At 43.1% G+C, this 26,144-nt stretch overlaps 1 protein-coding gene across 9 annotated transcripts in view; it reads left to right on the forward strand.

Annotated features, from left to right (window-relative positions):
• Positions 1 to 26,144, forward strand: part of sema4ba (sema domain, immunoglobulin domain (Ig), transmembrane domain (TM) and short cytoplasmic domain, (semaphorin) 4Ba) — a 448,919-nt gene that overhangs the window by 290,497 nt on the left and 132,278 nt on the right. Inside the window, exons 1-3 of one of the 9 annotated variants that reach the window (XM_068017749.1) lie at positions 4,372 to 4,614; positions 4,738 to 5,291; positions 21,094 to 21,244. The exons of 6 other annotated variants lie outside the window; for them this stretch is intronic. The gene's annotated coding sequence lies outside the window, so the exon portion shown is untranslated. Of the gene's footprint in view, positions 1 to 4,371; positions 4,615 to 4,737; positions 5,292 to 21,093; positions 21,245 to 26,144 lie in introns of those variants that run through there. 2 more of the 9 variants (XM_068017743.1, XM_068017751.1) reach the window with 2 other exon arrangements.

The following is a 26,144-nucleotide window of genomic DNA, read 5'->3' on the forward strand; positions in this document are numbered from 1 at the left end:
TCTGTCTGAAGTTGTGAAACCGCTCTTCCTGCTGTCAGGTGTGAAATTCAGCACGATTTTTAAAAAAAGGACCAACCACAAAGCTGCTGTGCTGAGCGTTCCCACTCTGTGCAACTGTCAGTGAAAGAGAGAGAGAGAGAGGGGGATAGAGAGAGAGAGAGACTGGGGAACAGAGAGAGAGTGAGTGGGGGGAACATAGGGAGAGGGGGGAACACAGGGAGAGGGAGGCAGGGAGAGAGAGGGAAAGAGGGAGATGGAGGCAGAGAGAAGGGGGAGGCTTAAGAGAGAGGGTGGGAGGGGGAGAGAGAGGGGGCATAGAGAGAGAGGGGGGACACAGAGCGAAGATGACACGGGGGTGGGGGTAACAACACGGGTGGGGGGGAACACAGGGAGAGAGTCAGAGACGGAGAGTGATCAAGATCACTCCTGACAGATGGACATCTATCTAGAATACTCCGCGTCGCTGCAACAAGTGTGCAAGCAAACATTGACTACTTGTGCAAGCAAAAAAATGCCAGGTATCTCACTAAATCAGTGTCCAACTTAGTGATGAGAAAGTAAGTCAATTAATTAATCTTCTCATTTAAAGCTTATTCACAAAAATGCACATATGTTGTTTTGATTAATAGTAAGATTAAATTTTAATGCCTTTATCTTTCCGAAATGATCTCACTGGCCCCCCATGGAAGACAAAAATTGTAATGTGGCCCCCACTCGAAAAGGTTGGACAACCCTGTTCTGTAGTTTAGAAGAATGAGAGCTGATTTCATTGAAGCATACAAAATTCTTACAGGGTTCAACAGGGTTGATGCAGGAAGGATGTTTCCACTGGTTGGGGGGGTCTAAAACCAGGGGACACAGACTCAGAATAAGGGGCAGGCCAATTAGGCCTGAGATGAGGAGGAATTTCTTCACTCAGAAGGTGGTGAATCTGTGGAATTCTCTACCTCAGAGGGCTGCGGAAGCTCAGTCATTGAGTATGTTTAAGACAGATAGATCGATAGATTTCTAGATGTTAGATATCAAGGGATATGGGGATAGTGCGGGAAAATTGCATTGAGGTAGAAGATCAGCCATGATCTAGTTGAATGGCAGAGCAGGCTCAAGGGGCTGAATGGCCTACTCCTGCTCCTATTTTCTATGTTCCTATGTTCTTTTGTCTCATTTTATACGGAATCCTTAAAGACTTAGGCAGTGTGAGCTTGAGCATTGCCCCATTAGTGTCAGTTTGACCCAGTTGATGGCACTTTTGCCTCCAGGTGAGAAGCTTGTGGGTTTTTTTAATGCTTTCGTGGGATGTGTACGTCGCTGACAAGGCTAGCATTTGTTGTCCATCCCTAGTTGCCCTTGAGAAGATTGTGGTGAGCTGCCTCCTTGAACCGCTGCATTCCATCTGTTGCGGGTACACCCACAGTGCTTTTAGGGAGGGAGTTCCAGGATTTTGACCCAGTGATAGTAAAGGAAAGGCGATATAAAACCAAGTCAGGATGGTGTTCCCATGCATCAACAGCACACACTTGAACCCTGTCATCCGTGGAATGCTGCACCACAGAGCTGTGGTCTTTTAGATGCCTTTTTGCAGGTTCAGGTGCCCCTTAAAGATGCCATGGCACTATTTGTAAAAGAGTTGTGAGTTTTTTCAGCATCCTGGCAAACTTTTCTTCCTCAGCTAGTATGCTGTAAAAACAATTTGACTGTCCATTCACCTCAAGGCTGATTTATGGGACATGGCTGGTGCAAAATGGCTACCGCATTCACCTGCATAACAGGTGCTGCACTTTAAAAGGAATTCATGGTGTGAAGTGCTTTGAGATGTTTCAACATGAAAGGCACCTTAACTTCAAGTACTCATATTATTATTTAGCAGATTTCCTTAACTATTCTTCCTATGAATTATTTACAATCCAACATGTTTTGCGGTTCTTCTGGAATTCTTACTATCCACGAGGCTTTGTAACATTTTTGTTCTGAACAAGTGTTATGTACTCTACAGCTGATTTATCAAACATTCCATTACTTATACTGACTAAGAAGTTACTTAGCAGCTTGAGAGGTGTTAAGGCAGTATTATTATACCAGCTTGTTTTGATTGGCTGACTTTGGGATATTCCCATTCATAAAATCCAATTTCATAAAATTATCTGCAGCAAAATCACTCAATTTTAGTTATTCATTAAAATCTACAAAAATAAAGTTATTAAATGAAGAATAATCTTTTAAGAATGTTTCTGTTTAGCAACATCACCTTATTTTGAAAACATGGTGTAACGGGTTGGGGGGGGCGTATTGAGTGGGGGGTGTAATGGGTTGGGGAGATAACAGCTGGGGTGTAATGAGCGGGGGCGTAACAGGCAAGGGGGGGCGTTACAGGTGGGGGGGGGGGGTGTACCGAGCGGAGGTGTAACAGGTGAGAGATTGTAATGAGCGGGTGGTGTAATGTTGGTGGCGTGTAACGGGCGGGGGGGGGGTGGCGAATCGAGTGGCGGGGAGGCAACAGGTTGGGTGTAATGAGCGGGGGTGTAACAGGTGGGAGATTTGTAATGAACGGTTGGTGTAATGGGCCGGGGGGGGGTGTAATGAGTGGGTGGGGGGGCGTAATGGGCGGGAGCTGGTGGCGTGTAATGGGTGGGGGGTGTAATGAGTGGAGGGTGTAACAGGCGGCCAGTCTGCAGTTGTTAGCTTTCCATCCAAGCCCAAAGTGACAATGACCTGAACAACATGGACTCTTGGACTCTCTGTGTTTTGGGATCAGTTAGGCTAAAATTTCTGCCAAGGTGCTCGGACAATGAGTAACCTGCTCACAGACCTTCACCTCACCTCTTGAGCCACCAATTGGTAGGTGCTGTCTGACTTCCCCAAATCTCATGGGCTGAGGCTACATGAACTGCAAGAAAGAACTTGCATTTTTCTAGCTTGTACAGTCAGTATTGATCAGTGGGTAAATGTAGCAGCTGTTTTGTTTCCAGCAAAGTCCCACCAAAAACTTTGGATGAATGACCACTTAATCTTTTTTTTGTTAGTGTTATTTGAGTGTTGGTCAAGAAAACTTCCTTTGAGTCACTTTGACAATTCCATCGGAAAGTTTATCATTAAACCTGAATCAGTGCAACAGGCAGACCTTAACAGTTTTAACATCTCATCTGAAGGACAGCCCTTGCGACAGTGCAGCACTCCCTCAGTACTGCACTGTTGTGTCAGCCAAGATTATTTGCTCAACTTGTAGAGTGGGTCTTGAACCAAGATTTGAGAAGTAAGAGCACAACCAACTGAGCCAAACTGGCACTGAATAAAAGCATGTTACTTTGAAAACCGTGCCTCAAACTCAACCCTCACAGAAATGCGTATTTGTACTTGGAATAATAACCAATAGTCAGAGATGTTGAGAATACAGCTCAAAAATTAAACAAAGCTGAAGTTTTAAGATCCCACATTGTGGAGATGTTTTCATTTAATTTTATAGTCAGTTTGGTTTATGACTTAACAACAAGGCCGCACCATATTTAAACATCTCTAAACTAAGCAAGTGAGAAATCCACATCGGTAGTGTTTCTGTTTGCCTAATATAGAATGCATACTCTGTCCTACAATTCACTCAACACAGTCAAGAGTCATGGCAACAAATCAGTAATCCAGTGGAAATTCAGGCCCTTGGTATATCTAGATTTTCAGCAAGCCTTTGACAGGATACCACGTGGGAAACATCTGGCGAAGATTAAGGGGTCTGGAATTAGGGTGGATATAGGCAGAATGAAATACCAGGCATTTTAAACACCTTCAGAAGAAAATATTAAATTTGTTGAATGGTAAATTGGGAGAAATGTCACATGGCGTTGCCATGAGAATGATCACTTGGACGCTCAATCTTCAGTTTCTCGGATATCCTCTGAGATGTTTTTCCAATTAAGAAGTAATGTCTGTTGCACGGTGGAGGCCAAGAAGGTGACAGACCCGCCCCTCAGTTAAGATGGTGGAATGGACGACAACACAAGTGAGGAGGAGAGAATTGGACAAGGAACCCGAATCGCGATCTCCGTTCAGGGGCTCCTGCTGGCGTGTGGATGTGTGGAGAGGACAGGTGGGATCTCAGCTGTGCTAGCCCTCACAATTGAGTTAACCATTCGCTACTCGGAATGGTCACTTGGGCAAGGTTCTGGAGAGCACTTGGTACCCATGGCAACATTGCCAGGAGGAGAGAATTGTCAAGACAGAAATTTGCAGGCAAAATACTTTTTGTCAATTAAAGGGACTTTTTGCAGTCGTATTGTGCGGCAGTGCTTGCTAGGAGCCTGTGAAGTGAATCGCTCTACTAATTTCTTTCTGAGTTTGCCATGCCAATTAAAGTTAAAAGCATTGGGCGTGTTCTTTGGCTGCTATTACAAAGATTAAGCAAATACTTCAGCCTTCTTCCATAGCGTCTATGGTAAACATTCCATCAGTCCCAGCCTGTAAAATGCTGGCATGTTATGGAACGGTTTTACTTGTATTGACTCAGTTCCTTGGGGGATTTATTCTAAAAGCAGCGGAAAAAAAATTGCAGTGATTGTAATCCTCAACTGTTCTCCCTTCATATTTATTTCACATCTTGCCAAGAAAACAAAGAGATTCATAAATGATGTAAGTATGCAGTGAGAATTTTGTTTCATGTCTCGTCTTGGTTGTCGGTCAGTCATTGTATGTTGAATAAGGTTGAGGGGTGATAATGATGTATTTGATAAGTATTTCCTCCTTTTAACGCAGCATCAGTTTTCCATCTGCCAGAGAAAATTACTTGCGTCTGAAGAAGCAGTATAAAGCCTGTTCAGAAGTGGCCTTTAGTTTGTAAGAAGATCTACAGCTTTTCCCAGCGCCTTCTCTGAAAAGTGCCTGTTATGAGTTCAGTCTCCAAAGAATCAATGGAACAATCCTTTTCTGAACAGAAATAGTCCCTGCTATTCAATACAGTATCATCAGTGGTGTCCTCTGGCTTGTAAACCTGGACGCAGAAACAATTTTAAAAATGTCCACAAATAATCATTGCTATGGATCAATTGCTTAGGATGGACAGTTCTTTTGGTTTACTTTTTTCTCAAGGCAGATCTCTCTTCGGAATCGCTAGTCAGTCAGTAGTAAAAACACTGAAGCAAGAATTTGACTCCGTGCCCATCTGATTCTTTATCAGTTTGTAGAGTACACATTTATTTGAGACTTTAGACTCTATTGTACAGCGTGTGGGGCACTGCTGAAGTTTGGAACTGTTGCTGCTCAATGAACTTAGGCAGAGGATCTACATGCGCATATTTCTTGCTAAATTGGTAAGTTAGCGCCACTGGGTTAAACAAACTTTTTCTCGTAGTATTCTACTAGGATTCGTGTTAATGTGCAGTGCAAGGGTAAAGAACTCATGTTTACACTGGCTTTTCGGGAAATAGTGGAGGTTGATTATATATGACTGTCCTTATAACTACAATATTACCTTGATGAATGTCGAACACAAAATGCTTTTTATAAATCCAGATTAAATGCCGCGCCTCATTTATCATTGAATTCTGGATTCGAGAGTTAAATGAATTGTCAACATGTAAACTGGTTCCTTGCAAAGGTTAGAGGTCAACCTTGCAGTTGGCTGCTGCTCAGTTATTGGAAGTAAGTGGTTTGTGATGAAATGAAAACTTTCTTTCGAGTTTGTTTCCAGCTGTGTAAATGGCTTGGTTGTTGTTATAACAGGTCTGATTTATTTGCCACTTCAGTTTGTGTGGACCTTTAAATACTGTGAATTATTCGAGGCAGATTGAGGGGGCCTTCGCTGTGCATTAATCGTCAAGTTTTTATCTTCAAATGATGATTTAAAACTTGTTTATTTGCGTGTGATGGAATCGGGCCACACAAGCAGGGTCTTATACTTTAAAGTAAAGTTGGGGGGAAGGGGATTGTCTGGGTGAGTTTGTTACTGTAATTTTCAGAAGCCTGAGGAGGTATAACATTCCACAGTAGAGGCAGCTGTATTTTAATAATTAGTGTTTTTAGTAGAATTTGTAGAACTACATTGAGTTTTAGTTGCAGGAGAAATGAAATGGATTGTTAATCATTCATATGATCTTTAAAGGAGTCGCTTCTTTCATTGGATGTTTAACTCCGATGAATTACAGAAATTTCCACATGCAAGGCGATCGACCATTGTACCTGTGTTAGTATTCCCCTCAGAGCTACCTACGCTAATCCTGCTCATCGGAACAAAGAATGACTAAAAGATTGATAAGGAGGGAACAATTAGAGTGCGAGAGAAAGCTGGCTTGAAATATAAAAACAGATAGTAAGAGTTTCTATAGATATTTAATAAAGAGAAAAGTTAACAAAGTGAGTATTTGTCCTTCAGAAAGTGAGTCTGGGAGATGGCAGATGAATTGAACAGGTATTTTGCATCAGTCTTCACCATACAGGATACAAGTAACATCCCAGAAATAGCTGTAAATCAGGAAATGGAAGGGAGGGAGGAACTCAAGAAAATTACAATCACCAGGGACGTGGTACTGAGTAAATTGTTGGAGCTGCGGGCTGACTAGACCCCAGGTCCTGATGGACATCATCCTAGGGTCTTAAAAGAAGTGGCTAGTGAAATAGTTGATGTGTTGGTTTTAATTTTCCAAAATCCCCTAGATTCAGGGAAGGTTCAATTAGGTTGGAAAATAGCCAATGTAACTCCTTTATTCAGAAAGGGAGGGAAAGAGAAAGCAGGAAACTACAGGCCAGTTAGTTTAACTTCTGTCATAGGAAAAATGTTCAAAGCCATTATTAAAGACGTTATAGCCAGGCACTTAGAAAAAATCAAGGTAATCAGGCAGAATCAAAATGGTTTTGTGAAAGGGAAATCCAATTTATTGGAGTTCTTTGAAGAAGTAACATGTGCTGTGGATAAAGGGGAACCGGTGGATGTATTGTACTTAGATTTCCAGAAGGCATTTGATAAGGTACCACATCAAAGGTTATTGCAGAAAAGAAAAGTTCAAGTTGTAGGGGTTAACATTTTGGCATGGATAGAAGATTGGCTAGCTAACAGGAAACAGAGAGTAGGCATAAATGTGTCATTTTCTGGTTGGCAAGATGTAACGAGTGGTGTGCTGCAGGATTCAGTGCTGGGGCCTCAAATTTTTACAATTTATATAAATGACTTGGATGAAGGGACCAAAGGTATGGCTGCTAAATTTGCTGATGACACAAAGATAGGTAGGAAAGTAAGTTGTGAAGAGGACATAAGGAGGCTACAAAGGGATATAGATAGGTTAAGTGGGTAGACAAAGATCTGGCAAATGGAGTATAATGTGGGAAATGTGAAATTGTCCATTTTGGCAGGAAGAATAAAAAAGAAGCATATTATCTAAATGGTGAGAGATTGCAGAGCTCTGAGATATGGAGGGATCTGGGTCTCCTAGTGAATAAATTGCAGAAGGTTAGTATGCAAGTACAGCAATTAAATAGGAAAGCTCAAAGAATGTTGTTGTTTGTTGCGAAGGGAATTGAATACAAAAGTAAGGATGTTATGCTTCAGTTAGACAGGGCATTGGTGAGACCACATCTGGAGCATTGTGTACAGTATTGGTCTCCTTATTCAAGGAAGGATGTAAATGCATTGGAAGCAGATCAGAAGAGGTTTACTAGACTGATACCTGGAATGGCTGTTTGTCTTATGAGGAAAGATTGGACAGACTAGGCTTGTACCTGCTGGAGTTTAGAAGAGTAAGAGGCGACTTGATTGAAATATATAAAATTCTGAAGGGTCTTGACAGGGTAGATATGGAAAGGATGTTTCCTCTGGGAGAATCTAAAACTAGGGGTCACTGTTTAAAAATAAGGGGTCATCCATTTAAGACAGAGATGAGGAGAATTTTTTTCTCTCAGAGGGTTGTGAGTCTTTGGAACTCTTCCTCAAAAGACGGTAGAAACAGAGTCTTTGAATATTTTTAAGGCTGAGGTAGGTAGATTCTTGGGGGGGTGCTGAAAGGTTATCGGGGGTAGGTGGGAATGTGGAGTTGAGGTTACAATCAGATCAGCATGATCTTGTTGAATGGCGGAACAGGCCCAAGGGGCCAGCTGGCCTACCCCTGCTCCTAATTCATATGTTCGTAACATAGGAACAGGCCTGAGGGGCCGAGTGGCCTAGTCCTGCTCCTAATTCATTTGTTCGTATTGTTATGACCACGCGAGACAGGGGTCTAGGGGTTCCCTCTCAGCCTTTGCCTGGTCTAACCGTAACAGGGTTTAATTTTAAATACATCATGTTTTTTTAGCTCTCCCTCAGTGAATCCTCGTTCACTGCTTTCCAAAGAAATCAGACAGGTTTTCTTAGATTTAAACAAGAAAGCTGGAAGTTTATTAATCTTAAACTCTCATTCGGGTAACGGGTTTGAATAAGCGACATGACCATGCTAGCATGCATACGCGATAAACACCCACGCAGATAGAGACAGAAAAAGTAGAAAGAATAAATGGGAAAAGTTTGCGGCAATATCAGGTAGCTATTTATGGTCCTTTGAGTTCGACGTGGAGTCTTTGGTTGCCAGTAAGTCTTGCTGTTCATTGGGGCCCAGTGTATGTTTTAACTTGTTTTGATGTAGGAGTCTTTTCTCTCTTGAGGTTTACGTGTCTTCAGTGGGTCCAGAGGCCGGTGAGAAAGCAAGAGAGAGTCAGCCAGGAGAGACTGTCTTGTTCCAGGTTCAGTTACAATCTGCAGTCCGACCAAACTGTCCTGTGAGCACAATTCAAAACTCCAAGTTGACCAGCAGGTTAGTCATGTGACTAACTTTAAACAAACATCTGCGTTTATGGATTTCAAAGCTCTCGGTGGGGGTGTGTAGTGCTGTCTCTTACCCCGACAAGATGTGGATCTTGTTAATCTCTGTTAATTGAATCAGTGAGCAATTCTTTAGTCTGTCCAAGCACTGTCTCTTAGTAGGCAAACGTCCTCCATCCAAATATCTGGTGATCTCTTTTTAAACAAGTAATTTCTTCGCTCCAGCAGCAGTTTAAAATTAAGGTTCATATGACGAAATTAATATGCCTCATTCTTGGCAGGTGTGGGTCTTCATGACAGTATGTTCGTAACATAGGAACAGGAGTTGGCCATTCAGCCCCTTGAACCTGTTCCACCATTCAATGAGACCATGGCTGATCTGTGATCTAACTCCATATACCTGCCCTTGCCCCATATCTCTTAATATCCTTGGTTAACAAAAATCTACCAGTCTCACATTTAAAATTTATCATTGATCTAGCATCAATTGTCATTTGCAGATGAGAGTTCCAAACTTCTACTGCCCTTTGTCTGCAGAAGTGTTTCCTAATTTCACTCCTGAAAGGTCTGGCTCTAATTTTTAGACTATGCCACTAGTCCTAGACTACCGAACCAGCAGAAATAGTTTCTCTCTCTCTACCCTATCTGTTCTCCTTAATATCTTGAAAACTTCAATCAAATCACCCCCTAACCTTCTAAATTACAGGGAATACAACCCTAGTTTGTGTAACCTCTCCTTGTAATTTAACCCTTGGAGTCCACGGATCATTCCCGTAAATCTAAGCTGCACTCCCTCCCAGGCCAATATATCTTTCCTAAGGTGTGGTTCACAGTAACTCCAAATGTGGTCTAACCAGGGCTTTGTTTATTTGAAGCATGACTTCTACCCCCTTGTATTTTAGTCCTCTAGATCGAGAGGCCAGCATTCCATTAGCCTTTTTGATTATTTTCTGGACCCATTCATGACATTCTAATGATCTATGTACTTGGACCCTCAAGTCTCTTTGGACCACCATTGTTTCTAGCTTTTCACCATTTGGAAAGTACCCTGTTCTACCGTTTTGAGGTCCAAAGTGGACAACCTCACATCTGCTTACATTGAAATCCATTTGCCACAGTTTTGTCCATTCATTTAATCTATCCATATCTCTTCCCTGAATTGTACAATATTTTTATTCTTCAAGGGTTTAATTCCTCTTAAATGTCAATAGCCACATGTGATAATGTATTCCATTTTCTAATAATCCTTGAAATGAGAAAGTCCCTTTTAAGCTACCTGTTTATATTTTCAGTACACACGTGAGTTTAGGCCCCTTGAAACCAATTTTTTAACTAGTTGAAACGATCTTTTACTATCATGCTCTCAAGATCTTTCATAATTGTGAATACTCTTTACACCAGTGACAGGTCTTTAAATCTCTCACTTCCATCTATCTTTTCATCCTTGGTACCATCCTAGTGGATTGACATTGTACAGACCGGAATTTCCTGGAACTTATTAATGTAATTCTAGTGTAAGAGTGGAGCTGTGTCTTTTTTTTCTACCTCTGATATGTGCACGCGTTGGGCTGAAACTCTGTGATGTGGTGAACTTCCTCCATCATTTGCCCGCTTCCATAGTACCTCTGCCGCTCATTAACATCGATCCTCCCCCATTAAAAAAAGCCCAGCCCATGCAAGCTTCCTACACCGACATGAATAATGCACTGGTGTAAATTTATGCCCAAACATTGACACATAACAGGACCTGTAGGTCACCTGACATTGGCTTCATGGAGCGGTTTCAGCCTCGGAAGAAACATTGAACATTGTCTGTTTATTTCTGCAACTTTACAACAATTATTCTTGGGATTTTTGTTGAATTTTTTTTTGTTTTGCTCTATTTTTGGCAGAGCCTCCTGGGTCCTTCTGGAATTTTCCCTCCATCCCCTAAACTTCTCTGCTTTTTCACCTCTCCTTCCTCCTTTAAAAATCTTTTCAACACCATCTCTTTAACCAAGTGTTTGGTCACTGCCAGCTGGGCATCCAGTTCCTTCTGAGAATTGCCTTGGGATGTATTTTTATTACAGAAGCTTTAAATGTGAAAGTCGCTCTTCATGACCCTTTCCCCTCTTTTGAACAGGGAACACAACATTTACAACTCTCCAGTCTTTGGTACAATTCCCATTTCCCCAGTGCTGTGCCATTTCTTCAGTATTTCTTCATTTCTTCGCCTCCCTCAGTATTCTGGACTGTGGTCCATCCGAGCCTGTTGGTTTACCTATGTTAAACCCCATTCGTGTTTTTAATACTGTTTCCTTCTTATTGCTGAGGTTTATTAGTTACTCTTTCATATTCTTTCTATTTATTTTTTGCACTCATTTCTTACACCACAATTTAGAAGACTTTGCACTCACTTGTGCAATAGGAACATAGCAACAAGAGGAGGCCATTCAGCCCCTCCAGCCTGCTTTACCATTCAGTTAGTTCATGGCTGATCTGCGCTTCAACATCATTTATCTGCCTTAGCTCCATATCCCTTGATACCCTTAGCCAACAAAAATCTTTCGATCTCAGTCTTGAAAGCTTCCATTGTCCCAGCATCCATAGCCTACTGGGGCAGAGAATAACTGATTGAACTGAAGTGAAAAAATTGCTTTCTGATTTCCTTCCTAAGTGGGCTAACTCTAATTTTATTATGCTCCCTCCTTCTTGTTTCTCCCCCAGGGAAGAGAGTTTCACTGTAAATGCAGACTAACTCATGCTCAGAATTTGGGGTAAATAATTCCTTTGTACTCATCCCTATGGTGTTTATGGAACAGAATTAGACTCTTAAATACTGAATTATGTAGGAATAGAAATCATTGGCTATATCACTTAGTGTAAGAGGAAGAGTTGTCCTAGAAACCCAGATGGCCTAAGTCTAGGAGCATACAGACCATAGGAGTGAGAAACAGCTCAGAATAAACAAGAGAGCAGCTTAATGAAAGCTTCTGAGAAAAAATAAGGCAATTATGATAAAGTGTTTTCTTTAAGTTAATAACGAGTGTATAGGAATGATGTGGCTTACATTGAGGCTAGGTATGAGGAGGAGGGAGTTGTTGTACAGTTGCACCCTGCCTGGAGGGGACAAGTTAAATGGGGCAGCTCACCTTTACCTATCATACATTTATTTATATGAGTTAATCCAGACTGTACAATTGAGTCCTTTTTAAAGTATATATATAATGGAGTCATATGTGATCTGGTTTAAGAGCCAAGTGTTTGACACATGCAGAGTTTCAAATGTAAGAGCAATATCTGCACTAGAATACACTGAGTAAAAATACTGCGCTGCCAGTTACTTACATTGACTATCAGGCTTCTTGCAAAGGCCATTATAAACTATTTGCACATAGACAGGTAGAATTGTAACAATTGACTGGGGAACCTGTGGGATCATGGATAAAGTATTTTCTTCCTCTGGGTTACTGGTGTGTACTCTGAGTTCCAGCCAGAGCTTAGACTCTGATCTGATCCACCTCATGAAACTGAAGGACCTGAACAGCATGAACATTATTCTGGCTCTTTTCTATTTGCACAATTGTTTTGCTGTGGGCGTCAGCGACCTAATCATACATTGATTTGAATGGGGCATTGTTGATGGCCAAGCCTGCCCCTCTGGCCAGTTTGGAGGTTGGTTATGCAGACTCAGAAGGTCCTATGCTGAGTTAACTACCTGGGGCTGGGGTGGAACTTGAGGCACTACAATGGATCACAGAGCCTCGGTGCCATGGAGGAGTTGGGGGGGTGAGTGTGGGGTGGGGGGGGGGAATGGGGTGGTGCTGGTGGTAAATGCTCCAGAATTCCCACTCCTCATCGCCAGGCAAATGGCACAGCTGTGGACATTGGGCAGCTGGAGCTGGGATTAAAGGCCTGCTCTGGTCAGGGGAAAGAAAACCCGACCCGAGCCCGATAGAACCACATCGGACCCGAGCCCGACCCGGCCTGAGTCCCTCCATTTTTTCCCATGCCCGACCCGACCCGACCCAAGCCCAAGCCTGACCTGATCAGTGGAATGTTCCCTTTACCTACCTTGCGACTCCGAATCTGCAGGAAGCTGCAGCATGAGCGTAATGACGTCATAGAGATGCTCATCGCTCACTGCGCAGACTCAAAGCCTGCTTGAAGTCCCGGACTCCCAGCTCAGGTAGGTTTTTTACTTTTAACACTTACCAGCAATACTTTGAGTGTCTGACCCGGACCTGGCCTGACCCGACCCGAGCCTGAAAGCCGGACCCGGAAGAGCGACCCGAACCCGACACATGTTGTCGGGTCTCGTCGGGTTCGGGTTGGTTAGCAGCTAAAGAGCTGGGATGTTAAGGGTTACCCCGCCCCACCCCTCCACAGTCCCATAATCAGACCGTCTGCCAATGCTGACTGTCTAACCTGATAGATGAAAATTTACCAATTGAATGAGGAATCACTACAAAGAGTCAAGGGGCAGACACTGTTCTTGGGCACTAGGACTATACAGACGCTATTGCATTGACACCCTTTTAAATGCCCTGCCCGATATTCAGATCTTTTAAAGCCAATGGAATTAACTATCAGGTGGTGAGTATTACGGGCAGCAGGGACGGTACTGCCCATATTGCGACATTGCCCAAGACAAATTTCAAACGCCAGTGCCAGTGTGGGTGAGGGGGACGAAAATTAGAGGATTCCTTTTGAAGAAAGCAAAGCTCATAGTTTGCCTTCTATCACCCTGGTAGTCACACAATACAACTCAGCTTCCATAACATCAGCAAATTCAGCTCTTCCTTTCGAGCATTTAGGTTTAAAGTGGTAATGATTAGTTCCTGTTGGGTGGATGTTGGGATAGATTTTCAACTTTGCCATCTGGGCATTAAGCATTGCCTGGACAGAGCAGAAAAGGAAAATCTACTGGGGGGAAACCCCAGACCCCAGTCCCTTATTAACCCCCTGGATTTTCTACCCAGAAATTGGATCTTTTGGGCAGGGGGGATGTAGGTGGTGTGGGCAGTGACCTCCCCCCTCTGATTCTACTACATTGCTGACTGCTGTATCAGTCGGAGGCCTGAGCGGGTGTGCAGTCACATTAGGCCAGAGCTGCTGAGAGTTGGATTGCTGAACAGAGGAGTCCTTGCAGGTTAAGCTTTAGAAAAACTTTCCACGTTTTCTTGTGCTCCTCTGGGAGTTCCACAAGGAAATCTTGGGCCTCTCTTGTCAGGTTGCAGAACTGGCTGGGTTTAGACGGCAGAGCACGATGACCTTTATGGAAATAAGAACTTAAGAAATAGGAACAGGAGTAGGCCATTCGGCTCTTCAAGCCTGCTCCGCCATTCAACAAGATCATGGCTGATCCTCTACCTCAACTCCACCTTCCTTCACCACCCCCAGAATCTGTAATTCCCTTCAATACTCAAAAATCTCTCGACCCCCATCTTGAATATATTCAGCGACTGAACATCCACAGCTCTCTGGGGTAGGGAATTCTGAAGATTCATAACCGTTTAAGTAAAGAAATGAATCCCGGCTGTTAAAATTGGCCCAGCTTTCAAAGTCTCTGGCCTGTCCGTGTGTTCTGCCCATTTTGGGGTTCACTAGCACCATTCCCCTCCACCATCCCTCCCGCTGTTAAAATTGTGGCCATTGTCCTCACTGCCTGATACCTTATTGAGAAGAGATTTCCAAAACCAGGAACAGCTCTCAACACCAACATCAATCCCACAGTCACATGCACTGGATGAAAAAAGCACAGTCTTAGCAATGTGCCAGCTTCCAGACAGAGTCATAAGCATTTAATTAAAGTTACAGTTGTCTAGCCAACTAATTGCTTGTCATGGCTTTATTAAGCATTGGAATGATACAAATGACTCCTCCATGAGTTGAAACCTTATCCTGTTCCTTCCTTCCTCCCCCTATTACAAAGCATTGTGAAATAACAATAAAATGGATACCGTGTGATCTTAAAGACACATGCCCCAGCATGTTTCCATACTTTTCATTCCTGCAGTTGTTCAATCTGCAGACAGACGTTGGCATACCTTGCTTGGGCAGATATTGTTGGCAGAGGTTCCCAGTGGCATCACTATGAGATGTGAGTGTCTGTCTCACTCCTCTGCTGGAGCCTGCTTCAGAAGCCTCACAGTATTATACTTTACGTGGTAGTGCACGAAAGAAGGCATAACGGGGTGTCGAGGACCCGGCGTTGCCTGTCTGGCCACACCTGCCATGGTGCCACCAGACATTCGTGCGGGCACTGGTAAAACCCACTGCCAAATCGGGGTTTGGATTTGGCATAAAAACAGAAAGTGCTGGAAATACTCAGCAGGTCTGGTGGCATCTGTGGATAGAGAAACAGTTAACGTTTCAGGTCTTGTGACCTTTCATCAGAACTGGCAAAGGTTAGAAACGTAATTGGCTTTAAGCAAGTGAAAGGGGGACAGGGAAGAAGAATAAAAGGGAAGGTCTGGATAGGGCAGAAAAATTAATGACAAAGATGTCATGGAACATAAAGCAAAGGAAGTGGTAATAGTTGTAGTAAAAGACAAAACATTAGTCCAGAGAGAATGTTAATGACAGGACAGTGAACAGCTCTGTCTGAAAGCAAAAACATGAAAAACAAATTTAAGTCTGGCACATGGTTAAAAAAAACAATCAAAATGGCAGTCATGGTCTGAAGTTACTGAACTCACTGAGTTCTGAATGCTGTAAAGTGCCTAATCAATGAGGTGCTCTTCATCAAGCTTGTGTTTAGCTTCACTGGAACACTGCAGCAGACCAAGGACAGAAATGTGGGCATGAGAGCAAGGTAGTGAATTAAAATGGCAAGCAACCAGAAACTTGGGGTCAAGCTTGCGGACTAAGCTGAGGTGTTCCTCAAAGCGGTCACAAAATCTGCGTTTGGTCTCCCCAGTGTAGAGGAGACCGCATTGTGAGCAGCGAATACAGTATACTAAATTGAAAGAAGTACAAGTAAATCGCTGCTTCACCTGAAAGGAGTGTTTGGAGCCCTGGATAGTGAGGAGAAAGGAGATAAAAGGACAGGTGTTACACCTCCTGAAATTGCATGGGAAGGTAGGAAGATGCCGTGGGAAGGGGACGAGGTGTCAGGGGTGATGGAGGAGTGGACCAGGGTGTCACAGAGGGAATAGTCACTTTGGAATGCTGACAGGAGAGGGGAGGGGAAGATGTGTTTGTTGTGGCGTCATTCTGGAGGTGATGGCAATGGCGGAGGATGATCCTTTGGATGTGGAGGCTGGTGGGGTGGAAAGTGAGGACAAGGGGAACCCTGTTGCAGTTCTGGGAGGGAGGGGAAGAAATGCAGGAAATGGGACAGAGGGAAAAGGAAGACATATCAGAAGTGCTGTTCTGGAAGGTTGCATCCTCAGAACCGATGTGATGGAGAAACTTGGAGAATGGAATGCAGTCCTTACAGGAGGCAGGGTGTGAGGAAGTGTAGTCGAGGTAGCTGTGGGAGTCGGTGGGTTAGAATGAATATTAGTAGACAGCCTATCCCCAGAAATGGAGACAGAGAATTCAAGGGAGGGAAGGAAAGTGTTGGAGGTGGACCATGTGAAGGGAAGGGAAGGGAAGAAATTGGAAGCAAAGTTGATGATGTTTTCCAGTTCCGAGCAAAGGCAGGAAACGACACCAATACAGTCATCAATGTACCGGAAAAAGAGTTGGAGGAGGGAGTCTGAATAGGACTGGAACAAGGAATGTTCGACATAGCCCACAGAAAGACAGGCATAACTAGGACCCATGCGGGTACCCATAGCAACACCTTTTATTTTGGTTTTGGATTAGGCAGGTGGGAAGCTGCCAAGCGCTGCCAATTGCTGCGAACACTCTCATGGTTCTCCCTCTGGTGATCTGGGCCTAATGTTTATCCCTCAGCCATTATCACTAAAGAATATTACCTGATAGTTTATCTCATCACTGTTTGTGGGATCTTACTGTGCGTCAACCGGTTGCCACTTTCTCTGCATTACAACAGTGACATTGGAAAACATGGCCGCCGATTTGCAATTCAGAAAGAAACTCACTGGCTATGCGGCTTTGGGACATCTGAGACTGTTAAAGATGCTGTCCTTCTTGCAACATGAAGGAAAAGGCTAAGTGGACACTTAATTAAAGCGTGCCACTGAAGCCTCTAGTCCTACTGTCAGTAAAGTAAAGATAGTATTTGGATATATTTATATCTTTAAACAACGACTGGGATTATGTAGCTTTTACTCCAAATAGTCGGTTTACATTTTCCCTGAAGCATAGTGTCACATTCAAAGTGAAGAACTGGAGACTTTTCAGTCGTGTAACACATTAGCAGGGCAGATGGATATTACCAGGAAAGGGAGGATGCTAATTGTTCAAATGATAGAAGTGTTAAACAGCTGCTGATGAAGCTGCCTTTGACCCCAACTAAGACAGACAACTGTGGAATGTGAAATCAAAATGCCTTGAATATCACTAGCCAGGTCAGCAAATATTGCCACACTGATTTTAGCAAGAGATACAGATTCTATAAGAATGGTTCTGTGCCAAAATTGCAATAAGTTTCACTTGCATTTGTAATTCTACAATAATTTGTGAGGAATTTACTACTCCATTACATAGAATGTACAGTACAGAAACAGACCATTGGGTCCAACTGTCCATGCCAGTGTTTAAGCACCACACGAGCCTCCTCCTACCCTACTTCATCTAGCCCAATCGACATATCTTTCTATTCCTTTCTCCCTCATATGCTAATCTACCTTCCCCTTAAACGCATTTATGCTATTGTGTCAGTTGGTAGCACTCTCGCCTCTGTTAGAAGGTCCCACTCCAATACTTCAGCACACAAGTCAAGGCTGACACGCCTGAGGGAATGCTGCACTGTTGGAGGTGCTGTCTTTCGGATGAGTCGCTAAACCGAGGCCCCGACTACACTCTCAGGTGGATGTAAAAGATCCCATGGCACTATTCGAAGAAGGGCAAGGGAGTTACCCCCGGTGTCCTGACCAAAACTTATCCCTCAATCGACATCAGAAAAAAACACACATTATCTGGTCATTATCACATTGCTGTTTGTGGGAGCTTTCTGTGCCGTGTTTCCTACAATTTAAAAAAAAAGTACATCATTGGCTGTAAAGTGCTTTGTGACATCTGGTAGTTGTGAGAAGTACTATATCAATGAAAGTCTTTCTTTCTCAGCGTAAATCATTGGATTTATTCATGACTAACTTATATTCATGACCCCCTAGTTTTAGACTCACCCACAAGCTTGTTGCAGTTTATATATTGACTACAATATAAAAGAATGTCCCAAGGCACTTCAGTATGGGATGGATTGTGTATTAACTATTGTACTAAAATAAAAAGCAGAAAATGATGGAAACACTCAGCAGGTCAGACAGCATCTGTGGCCAGAGAAACACAGTTAGCGTTTCAGGACACTGACTTTTCATCAAGACTACAGCTGTATAGTTTTCGCATAACCTCCTTTGATTTAATTTCTGCTGTTCTGCCGTTAATTTGGAAAGGCATGGGTTAATCAAGGAGCACCTGCACGGATTTGTTAAAGGCAAATTGGGTCTGACTAACTTGATTGAATTGTTTGATCTGCCAGCGCAGTTCAGTGTTCTGTTTCGTTTCTTAATTGCTTCTCCACAGTGACTAACTCTCACAGGACTCTTTCAGCCTCACCTTAGCTGTCCCTACCCTTTTCACAGAGTACTATGTTGCTTATGTTTTCTTTCACTGTACACAGATATCTTCACTCAGTTCCTTCTGCCACTGTTCGGCCTATTTATGGATTTTGCTCCCCCTCAGAATTTCCTCCTGTCTCCCACCACAGATTTGGCACGAGCTCAGCAGAACTCCTCGGGAAATTGTGGAGACCAGTCTATGCCAAGTCGCTGCAATTGCTGGGAGTTTTCTAGTAGATTTGTAAAGGGTGGGACCTCCTTTACAAAGCTAATAAAATGAAAGATGTGTGCTTATATAGCACCTTTCATGTCCTCAGAATGTCCTAAGGTGCTTTCCAGTCAGTTAAGCACTTTTTGAAGTGTAGTTACTGTTGGAATGCAAAAATACACCGCAGCTAATTTGAGCATAGCAAGGTTCCAAGAAAAGCAGCGTGATAATGATCAGAGTGTCCGTTTTAGTGATGATAGTTCAGGGACAAATGTCGGCCAGAGTACCCAGGAGAACTTCCCTTCTCTTCTTCAGAGATGGGATCTTTTATGTCCATCTGAGAGGGGATCTGAAAGATGGCACCTCTGATACTACAGTCCCCCGTTGGCACTAAACTGAACTGTCAGCCAAGATTTTATGCTCAGGTCTCTGGAGTGGGACTTGAACCTTCTGACTCAGAGGTGAGAGGGCTACCCAATGAGCCACAGCTGACATCTTGAATGATACTAGGGGACAGAGCCAGAGCAGGGGAGGGTAGATGTAGGCGCCATGTTGAAGACTATGCCAGAGCAACAGCCCAGGCCACATTTTTGACTGGTTATCTTCCAAGTTCAGGAGATCATGATCGATTACCGTCCTGTGAAACTCCTTGGAATGTTTTTCTATGTTCCTGGTGCTATATAAATGCAAGTTGTTGTTGTGTACTTGACCACTTGGTATTGAGTTTCTGATTCTTGGTCATTGATGTCCAGTAGAAATATCAGAAGTCCTAGCATTGCTACAGAGAGTACTCTACCCAAAGCAACAGCCTCATTCCAACACCCTAATGTGCAGTCACTCAACTTCAGAGCAAATAAGTTGTGGAAATTTCATTTCCTCTTAATCTCAGTTTGAATTCAACATCTGAAATGTTGAGCATCCACACCTAGTGGCAGCATTTATTAAATGGATCGGGAACAACCAAACTATAAGGCTGTTGCAGGGAGTCACTTTTGTCACTGGTCTATCAGGGGTTATATGAGCTATTTTTTGCCGCAAATGCTCTTTTCATATCAAATGTGTGAAATGGTGCCAGAAATGCATGTGTTCAGCTGCGCTCGTTTGAGTACCTGGCAATATTTTACCACAAAGCCTCATACCCATTCTGCGCTAATAAGAATCAGATCTCACTGGAGCACCAACTTGTCATGTTTCTTTAATAGAATTTCGAAATTACAAAGTTATTCTTGCATCCAGCCTCAGATAGTAGTTGCTTATTCACTTCCTGTCAGTGAAATTAATTGTGGCCACATTGTATAGCTTTTTAAGGAAACTTTGTTCTTAGGATGTGGCAACACCAGTTAGGCAACATTTATTGCCCAACCCTCAAAGCGCTGGAAGGCACTAAGAGTCAACCACCTAATGAGACAAGCTAGGGTCAGGGCGGCAGGTTCTCTTTCCTGAAGCTCAATCCAGCACCGCCTCTGGTCATTGGTGCTAGCCCATCAACCACAGGGAGTATTTAATTCAAATTCACTTTCACAACTTGCCATGGTAGAATTTGAACTCGTGGCCTATGGGCTACTACTCCAGCATCTGAACAACTACATTACCATAGCCTCTGCATATTGTCTTGCAAATCTACAAATGATAGTATGAATGGTGTTTTAACCTTCCCGATTGCCAGTCCATACGATGGCCTGTTTTCCAATCAAGCTTGCTAAAGTGATCCAAGAATTTACGAGGCACACCAAAGGGAAGAACTGAGAACATACAGGACCGAGGAATACAAAGAGTAATCTGAGGGCGTATTAATCACAGTAAAACATAATGAGACCAATTTTCCTACCAGTAGCATCAAACGTTAATTACCTGGTGTCATTGCCCTTATTTTCTGTCCTTAGTGCCTTTACGTTTCTCCGGGATTTGCAATGTTTCCCCAGAGGACCTGGAATATGCAAGCCAAGCGCTCCCGTGGAAATGAGGTCGGGGGGGTGGGGTGGTGGGGGTGGGTTGCGCTGGCCTGGTCTGCCTCATTTTTCCTGTTCTGCTGGAAAGATGTCCACTCAAAAGGACATCTGAAGAGATGGTGGGAGGTCTTGCAACTGGGGTCCTGTCATATTGGAGGGTCTGAGGGGTCCAGGGCGTAAAGTAAAGGTAAATGGCTCTTATCTCATACAGTCCCTTTGCCCTCCCTCCCTCCAGTTGTTCTTCAAGCTTGAGACATTCAGACTGCTGTTCTCACCAGGGATGTGACTAAACCGTATTAACAAACCAGCCCACTAGCTTCAGGCATTCTTTAGCCTGGATAAGAGGAGTCCTTTACCTGACCCGAGCTCAGGGAAAAGTGGGGGGGTTGGGGGAGTCAGGAATATTGATCCCAATATTTCTGATGCACTAGTGAGGAGGGGATGGGAAGGGTGCCACTAAGTGTCATATTTTTGCCACCACTTCTACCCCAAATGCAGCCTTCACTCATTGGTGGTGGCTCCTCTTCTCACCCCACCAGGACATCCTCCCAGCCAAAAAGACAGGGAAGACAAAGAGAGAGAAGAGAAAGAGAGACACAGACCCAGAGGAGGGAGGAGAGAGAGAGAGAAACTGCAACCCTGAAGACAGGTAAGGGACAGCCACAGAGAGCGACCATCTTCTCTGACTTACAACACGGAGCACCACAGGAGAACAACGAGCAACAGATTAAAAATTTTACTTCTGCACGCACTTGCAATCCGTCTTTCATTAACATTGAAGTGGTAAATTTTTTTATTGAGCGGGTGTCAGAGTATGGATATCTTCTTGTGCTGTGCGTTAACATGATTAGAGAAGCAAAAAGAAAAGGGGTTTTCTGAATTTGGGTGTGTGCTGTCATTCTCCCCTTGTGTATTCTGGCCATTCTGCAACTACAAGGCTGGAGGTCCAAACTTTAATCTGAAGTGATTCTGGAAGGATGAATCCTAGAGGAACCCTCCTCCTCACTTACTCCTCACTTCGCTGCATTTCCATAGCAACACAACTAAGATCAAGCGCTCAGCAGATTAGAGGATTGAAAGCACCTTCACTGCACTCTGTCACATCTGTTGCCTGTCTGAAAAGGATTCTGTTTGATGCACGAACCTATTAAGATCGTGAAGTATCAAACTTGTCACTCGCTTCTTATTAAATAGTTGGCTTTGCTGCTCGAGCTGATTTGCCGATGCTGCGTTATGAATTGTGAAGGAAAGATTTTCACTCGAGCATATAAAGTGATATAAAATAAATTAAATCTAGGCTTAGAAAGGCATGAAATGAATGTGTGTGAGTGCACCGTCGCTGTAGAAGATTTTTTCTTTGGAACTGATATTGGATGATTAATCCATTGGTACATTCGAACTGATTCCCTTGCCTCAGTGATTTGGAAGTTGCAGTTTGCCCTCTTTCACATTTAAATCTTTCTCCATTTTCCTTACTCATCGTGCATCTTAAGCCAGAAGTTAATTCTCATTTTCATTTCTTTCTGACATTGTGATTATCCACTTGTCAGCTCTGCATTTTTATTGCTGCTCTGATTATATAAAATTATGAAGGTTTTTAAAGGATTAAGACTGTGGAGCTCAGGCATGTCGCTGTATCATGAGAAGCTGAAGGTCCAAATTTGTGTGCAATCGTTTACGTGTCTGAGAAGTTGCACATTTGGTGATGATTACAGCATTAAAATCATGATCTTTAAAGTTGCAGGGGTAGCTTAAATCCAGCTGAGAATTGAGTGACTGTGGTTGAACTAATAAGCATTCGAAATAACGCCATTCCATTTCATGGGCAAAAAAGAAATTTAAACCATGTAATTCTTGGAATATTTTTCAACTGAATTACAGCACAGTGCTTTTTTTTTAAAGCAATTTGTTACAGGAGAATCCTTTCTTAATAATAGAATGTTGTTAACTGGAATTTCAAAGGCCGGCTGATTAAACGACCCGAATTGACAATTTGATAAAACAGACAAAGCAGCAAGTTTAAATTCAGCTTTTAGTAAACTGGATTGATTCAAAGTTCCGACAACCTTAGAATTGTCTCTTCGAAAAGAGGTCCTCGGAATTGGCAGGCTGTGATCCCAGAATCGTAGAAGATGATTGTGTAGATGGAGGCCATTCAGCCCATCATAGCTTTAGTGGCTCTCTGAAAGAGCTATTCATTTAGCCCCATTCCACTGTCCCTTTCTTTCCTTTCTCCCTTTTAATTTTTTTTCAAATATTTATCTTTTCAAATCCTAACATTGATTCTGCTTCCACCACTGTTTTTGGTCGGGCTTTCCATGTCCCAACAACCTTCCGCAAATAAGAAAAAGATTCTCCTAACTTGTCCCTTCATTCTTTTTGGGAGATTCTTAAATTTGTGTCCTCTCATTACTGCTTCACCAACCAGTGGAAAAAGTTTTGCCCAAATTCCAAGGGGAGGATCCACCATCCGTGGTTAACTAAAACAGTTAAAGATAGTATCAAATTTAAAGAAAAAGCATATAATTGCACAAAGATGGGTGGCAGGTCAGAAGATTGGACAGAATATAAAAAACAGCAAAGAATGACTAAAAGATTGATTGGAGGGAAAAAGTAGAGTACGAGAGAAAGCTAGCAAGAAATATAAAAACAGATACTAAGAGTTTCTGTAGATACTTAAAAAAGAAGAGTTAACAAAGTGAGCGTTGATCCTATCAAAAGTGAGTGGGAAATTATAATGGAAAATAAGGAGATGCCAAATGAATTGAACAGGTATTTTGCATCGGTCTTCACTATAGCAGATACAAATAACATCCCAGAAATAGCTGTAAATCAGGAAATGGAAGGGAGGGAGGAGCTCAAGAAAATTATAATCATTGAGCAAATTGTTGGAGCTGCAGGCTGACATGTCCTCAGGTCCTGATGGACTTCATCCTAGGGTCTTAAAAGAAGTGGCTAGTGAGATGGTGGATACGCTGGTTTTAATTTTCCAAAATTCCCTAGATTTGGGACAAGTTCCATTAGATTGGAAAATAGCCAATGCAACTCCATTATTCAAAAAAAGAGGGAGACAGAAAGCAGGAAACTACAGGTCAGTTAGCTTAACCTCTGTCATAGGAAAAATGTTAGAAGCTATCATTAAAGATGTTATAGCAGGGCACTTAGAAAAATTCAAGGTAATCAGGCAGAGTCAACATGATTTTCACAGAATCACAGAATAGTACAGTGCAGAAGAGGCCCTTCGGCCCATCGAGTCTGCACCGATACATTAAAGACACCTGACCTGTCTACCTAATCCCATTTGCCAGTACTTGGCCCATAGCCTTGAATGTTATGACGTGCCAAGTGCTCATCCAGGTACTTTTTAAAGGATGTGAGGCAACCTGCATCTACCACCCTCCCAGGCAGGGCATTCCAGACCGTCACCACCCTCAGGGTAAAAAAGTTCTTCCTCAAATCCCCCTTAAACCTCCCGCCCCTCACCTTAAACTTGTGTCCCCTCGTAACTGACCCTTCAACTAAGGGGAACAGCTGCTCCCTATCCACCCTGTCCATGCCCCTCATAATCTTGTACACCTTGATCAGGTCACCCCTCAGTCTTCTCTGCTCCAGCGAAAACAACCCAAGCCTATCCAACCTCTCTTCATAGCTTAAATGTTCCATCCCAGGCAACATCCTGGTGAATCGCCTCTGCACCCCCCTCCAATGCAATCACATCCTTCCTATAATGTGGTGACCAGAATTGCACACAGTACTCCAGCTGTGGCCTTACCAAAGTTCTGTACAACTCCAACATGACCTCCCTGCTTTGTAATCTATGCCTCGATTGATAAAGGCAAGTGTCCCATATGCCTTTTTCACCACCCTATTAACCTGCCCTTCTGGCTTCTGGACAAACACGCCAAGGTCCCTTTGTTCCTCAGAACTTCCCAGTGTCAGGCCATTCATTGAATACTTCCGTGTCACATTACTCCTTCCAAAGTATCACCTCACACTTTTCAGCGTTAAATTCCATCTGCCACTTTTCTGCCCATTTGACCATCCCGTCTATATCTTCCTGTAACCTAAGACACTCAACCTCACTGTTAACCACTCGGCCAATCTTTGTGTCATCCGTGAACTTACTGATTCTACCCCCCACATAGTCATCTATGTCATTTATATAAATGACAAACAATAGGGGACCCAGCACAGATCCCTGTGGTCCGCCACTGGACACTGGCTTCCAGTCATTAAAACAGCCGTCTGGCATCACTCTCTGTCTCCTACAGCTAGGCCAATTTTGAATCCACCTTATCAAGTTACCTTGTATCCCATGTGAATTTGCTTTCTTGATAAGTCTCCCATGTGGGACCTTGTCAAAGGCTTTGATGAAATCCATGTAAACTACATCAACTGCACTACCCTCATCTACACACCTGGTCACATGCTCAAAAAACTCAATCAGATTTGTTAGGCATGACCTCCCTCTGACAAAGCCATGCTGACTCTTCCTAATCAAATTTTGCCTCTCCAAGTGGAGATAGATTCTCTCCTTCAGAATTTTCTCCAATAATTTCCCTACCACTGATGTGAGACTCACTGGTTTGTAGTTCCCTGGCTTATCTTTGCAACCTTTCTTAAATAGTGGGACCACATTAGCTGTTCTCCAGTCCTCTGGCACCTCCCCTGTGGCCAGAGAGGAATTAAAAATTAGGGTCAGAGCCCCTGCAATCTCCACCCTCGCCTCCCACAGCATCCTGGGACACAAATCGTCCGAACCTGGAGATTTGTCCACTTTTAAGCCTTCCAAAACCTCCAATACCTTGTCACTTCCTATGACAATTTGCTCAAGAACCTCACAGTCTCTCTTTCTGAGTTCCATATCTACATCCTCATTCTCTTGTGAAAGGGAAATCATATCTAACCAATTTATTGGAGTTCTTTGAAGAAGTAACGTGCTGTGGATAAAGGGGAACCAGTGGATATACTGTACTTAGATTTCCAGAAAGCATTTGATAAGATGCCACATCAAAGGTTATTGCAGAAAATAAAAGCTCATGGTGTAGGGGGTAACATATTGGCATGGATAGAAGATTGACTAGCTAACAGGAAACAGAAAGCAGGCATAAATGTGTCATTTTCTGGTTGGCAAGATGTAACGAGTGGTGTGCCACAGGGTTCAACTTTTTACAATTTATATAATTGACTTGGATGAAGGGACCGAAGGTATGGTTGCTAAATTTGCTGATGACACAAAGATAGGTAGGAAAGTAAATTGTGAAGAGGAAATAAGGAGGCTACAAAGCGATATGGATAGGTTAAGTGTGTGGGCAAAGATATGGCAAATGGAGTATAATGTGGAAAAATGTAAAATTGCCCACTTTGGCAGGATGAATAAAAAAGCATATTATCTAAATGTTGAGAGATTGCAGAGCTCTGAGCTGCAGAGGAATCTGGGTGTCCTAGTGCAAAATGAATCGCAAAAGGTTAGTATGCAGGTACAGCACGTAATTAGGAAAGCTCGTAGAATGCTATTGTTTATTGCGAGGGGAATTGAATACAAAAGT

The sequence above is a fragment of the Heterodontus francisci genome, chromosome 38 (genome assembly GCF_036365525.1).
Source record: "Heterodontus francisci isolate sHetFra1 chromosome 38, sHetFra1.hap1, whole genome shotgun sequence".
NCBI lineage: Eukaryota > Metazoa > Chordata > Chondrichthyes > Heterodontiformes > Heterodontidae > Heterodontus > Heterodontus francisci.